Genomic DNA, 5,000 nt, shown 5'->3' with positions numbered 1-5,000 from the left:
TTCAGATGTTGTACACATGAGACTGTGTCATTGCGAACGTTAACCGCAACGTCAGTGCAGAAGTGATGCAGTCAGTCTCTCCTCAACTCTTAGCCAAAAGATACTGGCATGCATAGTATTTATATCAGCCCTCTGATTACAATGAAGAGCAAGACGTGCCGCTCTGTTCTGGCCAGCTGCAGCTTAACTAGGTATTTATTTGCAGCGCTCGACCACACGACTGGACAATAATCAAGATAAGACACATATTTGTCCTGTTTCACACAAAAAAAATGGAAATGTGTTTTTCTGCATATCCCAATTCCCCCGAGACACCCTCAGAGAGTGGGGTCACAGCCAGGGTCAGCCATTATCAACGGTGACCCTGGAAACAATTAGGCTTAAGGGATATTGCTCATTCTGATATGTCTTGATTTCTTTATTTTTTACTTTTTGGATTATGTGTTTATTGTATTGCTAGATATTACTGCACTGTTGGAGCTAGAAACACAAGCATTTCGTGGCACCTGCAAATCTGTGTATGCGACCAATAAACTTTGATTTGAAGTGCCTTGTTCAAGGGGCACATCGGCAGATTCTTCAACCTAACTATCAACATGGTAGTTGAGGTGATAAGATGGCGCTGACGGAGATGGTCCAATCAGACTTTGCTATTTTGTGACTTTTTTTCGTGTTTATCCTTACTTTTTTTGTACAGAAAGCTCACACCATTATTTACATTTTAGTCATTTAGCAGACGCTCTTATCCAGAGCGACTTACAGTTAGTGCATACATTATTTTATCGAACCCACAACCCTGGCGTTGCAAACGCCATGCTCTACCAACTGAGCTACATCCCCTGCCGGCCATTCCCTCCCCTACCCTGGACGACGCTGGGCCAATTGTGCGCCGCCCCATGGGTCTCCCGGTCGCGGCCGGCTACGACAGAGCCTGGATTCGAACCAGGATCTCTAGTGGCACAGCTAGCACTGCGATGCAGTGCCTTAGACCACTGTGCCAGAGGTGGGACCATGTCAATATTATTTGAGTCATAAAGGAAGTCTCAAGTCACAAGCTCTGAGTCTCTAGTCGAGTCACAAGTAGAATGGGTCGAGTCGAGCTTTTTCAACTAGAACGTTCTATCTGCATAAACCCATTTGAACTTGGCGCTATAAGATTCTATTTGCAATCCAATCACAAGCCTGAACAAATACAGATGGACCAATCAGAGCACGTCTTTGCCATCACCCTCTATGTATGGTCTAAGCAAGTCTAGCAAGCGAAAAAAACAACACTGTCAGAAATCTCAAAGTAAATGATGTTGTCACATCGTTGTTCAGTGATGACAGTAATTTGTCTGATGATCATAATACATTTTTTAAATGTATTTGATGATGTGTTCTGACTATTTTGGTAAAATAGTGTTATTCTATCGTATTCAAATTGCTACAGTCTTCTTAAAAACGGAACATGTCTAATTCAGAAGTGGTCCTCTGTAGCTCAATTGGTAGAGCATGGCGCTTGTAACGCCAGGGTAGTGGGGTTCGATCCCCGGGACCACCCATACGTAAAAATGTATGCACACATGACTGTAAGTCGCTTTGGATAAAAGCGTCTGCTAAATGGCATATTATTATTATAAGTATCAGATAGAACCTTATGGCTGAACCCAGATTGACATTTCAGAGGTTCTTTCTGCAATTGCACCCCCCTAAAATAACTGTCACGATCGTCGTAGGAGTGAGTAGACCAAGGCGCAGCGTGTGAAACAAACATGACTTTAATTAGTTAAAGTATACAAAACAAAACACGACTCGTGAAGTCCACGGTGACACTGACCGATAACCCACAAACACACACGAACAAAAACCCACAAACACAAAGTGAAACACAGGCAGTTAAATATGGCTCCCAATCAGAGACAACCAGCCGACAGCTGACACTCGTTGCCTCTGATTGGGAGTCACACCGGCAAACATAGAAACAGACAACCTAGAACACCCAACATAGAAACAGAAAACATAGAATGAACACACCCTGGCTCAACATAATAAGTCCCAGAGCCAGGGTGTGACAGTACCCCCCCCTAAAGGCGCGGACTGCGACCGCGCCTAAAATACGAGCAAAACAGGGGAGGGCTGGGTGGGCATTCCTCCTCGGCGGCGGCTCCGGCTCCGGGCTTGCCCACCACCCTCCAACAAACCCCCCATAGCGCCCCTGGTCCGGTCTGGCCCCGCTGGCTGGAGCTGGACTGGACGTAGCAGGAGCGGTAGGCTTCAGCTCCTTAGTGGAGCAGTTGAGCGGTACCTGAATTTGCACCGATGACTCAGGCACGGGTTGTGCCGGACTGACGACTCGCTCCCCTGGCTTGGTGCGAGTAGCAGGAACGGGCTGGACCAGGCTGACGACGCGCACCCCTGGCTTGGCGCGTGAGGCAGGAACGGACCGGACCTGGCTGACGATGCGCCCCCTTGGCTTGGTGCGTGGAGCAGCGACGAGCCGGACCTGGCTGACGACTCGCACCCCGGGCTTGGTGCGAGTAGCAGGAACGGGCTGAACCAGGCTGACGACTCGTACCCCTGACTTGGTGCGAGTGGCAGGAACGGGCTGGACCAGGCTGACGACTCGCACCCCTGGCTTGGTGCGAGTGGCAGGAACGGGCTGGGCTGGGCTGGCGACGCACACAGTAGGCTTGGTGCGTGGAGCAGGGACAGGCCGGGCTGGGCTGGCGACGCACACAGTAGGCTTGGTGCGTGGAGCAGGGACAGGCCGAACCGGGCTGTGGAGACGGATAGGAGACCTGGAGTGAAGAGCGGCCACCACCCGTCCTGGCTGAATGCCTACCCTCACACACTCTGTGTGAGGCATCCGCACAGGACGTACAGGGCTGTGTACCCGTACTGGCATAACAGCACGTGACACTGGAGCAGGATATCCGGGACCGCGGAGAGGCATTGGAGACCACGAGCGTTGAGCCGGCACACTCCGTCCTGGCTGCATACCCACCTTCGCACGACACGTGCAGGGTACTCGCACAGGACGTACAGGACTATGCCGGACCACTCGTGGCACAGTACGCCGCTCCGCATACCGCGGAACCTGCCCCGTCCCATGCTGCCATGCCTGAGCACGGGAAGTTGGTTCCGCTCTCCATCCAGGCTCCGCCAACCTGCCTTCTGGCCCCCCAAACCCGGTGGCCTCCTCTCCAAATCGCCCTGTGGCAGCCTCCTGCTGCCCAGTCGCCCATGCCGTGTGCCCCCCCCTAAAAAATTATTGGGGGTGCCTCTCGTCCTTCCGACGATGGCACTGCTGACGCCGCTGCTCCTCTCTCGCCAGGGCCTTAATCCTCCCCCAAGGTCCCTTGCCCCCGAGCATGTCCTCCCAGGACCACGATTTGCCCACCTGGGCCATCGCCAGCCTCTCCATCTCCTTTCCTGGCACTTCCTCCCATGACCAGGCTGCCTGCTCCTGGACACGCTGCTTGGTCCTTTTACGGTGGGTTTTTCTGTCTCGATCGTCGTAGGAGTGAGTAGACCAAGGCGCAGCGTGTGAAACAAACATGACTTTAATTAGTTAAAGTATACAAAACAAAACACGACTCGTGAAGTCCACGGTGACACTGACCGATAAGGAACAAAAACCCACAAACACAAAGTGAAACACAGGCAGTTAAATATGGCTCCCAATCAGAGACAACCAGCCGACAGCTGACACTCGTTGCCTCTGATTGGGAGTCACACAGGCAAACATAGAAACAGACAACCTAGAACACCCAACATAGAAACAGAAAACATAGAATGAACACACCCTGGCTCAACATAATAAGTCCCAGAGCCAGGGTGTGACAATAACGAATTTACAAATGTCTTTAGGTACCTTTTAATAGGTTATGAAAAAATAATTAACTATGAAACAGTTCTGAGATCTGGGATGTGAAAACTGATGCTCAATATCTCAGAACTACAGTGCCTTGCAAAGTATTCATCCCCCTTGGCGTTTTTCCTATTTTGTTGCATTACAACCTGTAATTTAAATGGATTTTTATTTGGATTTCATGTAATGGACATACACAAAATAGTCCAAATTGGTGAAGTAAAATGAAAAAAATAACTTGTTTCAAAAAATGCTAAAGAATAAATAACGGAAAAGTGGTGCGTGCATATTTGCTATGAAGCCCCTAAATAAGATCTGGTGCAACCAATTACCTTCAGAAGTCACATAATTAGTTAAATAAAGACCACCTATGTGCAATCTAAGTGTCACATGATCTGTCACATGATCTCAGTATATATACACCTGTTCTGAAAGGCCCCAGAGTCTGCAGCACCACTAAGCAAGGGGCACCACCAAGCAAGCGGCACTCTGAAGACCAAGGAGCTCTCCAAACAGGTCAGGGACAAAGTTGTGGAGAAGTACAGATCAGTGTTGGGTTATAAAGAAAATATCAGAAACTTTGAACATCCCACGGAACACCATTAAATCCATTATTAAAAAATTGAAAGAATATAGCACCACAACAAACCTGCCAAGAGAGGCAACAAAGAGACCAAAGATAACCCTGAAGGAGCTGCAAAGCTCCACAGCGGAGATTGGAGTATCTGTCCATAGGACCACTTTAAGCCGTACACTCTACAGAGCTGGGGTTTACGGAAGAGTGGCCAGAAAAAAAGGCATTGCTTAAAGAAAAAAATATGCAAACACGTTTGGTGTTCGCCAAAAGGCATGTGGGAGACTCCCCAAACATATGGAAGAAGGTACTCTGGTCAGATGAGACTAAAATTGAGCTTTTTGGCCATCAAGGAAAACGCTATGTCTGGCGCAAACCCAACACCTCTCATCATCCCGAGAACACCGTCCCCACAGTGAAGCATGGTGGTGGCAGCATCATGCTGTGGGGATGTTTTTCATTGGCAGGGACTGGGAAACTGGTCAGAATTGAAGGAATGATGGATGGCGCTAAATACAGGGAAATTCTTGAGGGAAACCTGTTTCAGTCTTCCAGAGATTTGAGACTGAGACG

At 49.1% G+C, this 5,000-nt stretch overlaps 1 protein-coding gene across 1 annotated transcript in view; it reads left to right on the top strand.

Moving 5' to 3' along the window:
* Positions 1-5,000, top strand: part of LOC311099908 (metabotropic glutamate receptor 5-like) — a gene marked incomplete at both ends in the record, with an annotated part of 87,463 nt that overhangs the window by 18,124 nt on the left and 64,339 nt on the right. The gene's annotated exons all lie outside the window — the stretch shown is intronic.

The sequence above is a fragment of the Coregonus lavaretus genome, assembly GCF_964263955.1.
Source record: "Coregonus lavaretus genome assembly, chromosome: 24".
NCBI classification, from domain to species: domain Eukaryota; kingdom Metazoa; phylum Chordata; class Actinopteri; order Salmoniformes; family Salmonidae; genus Coregonus; species Coregonus lavaretus.
Note: the sequence above shows the minus strand (reverse complement) of the source record. Positions and strands in the feature narration are given on the sequence as shown.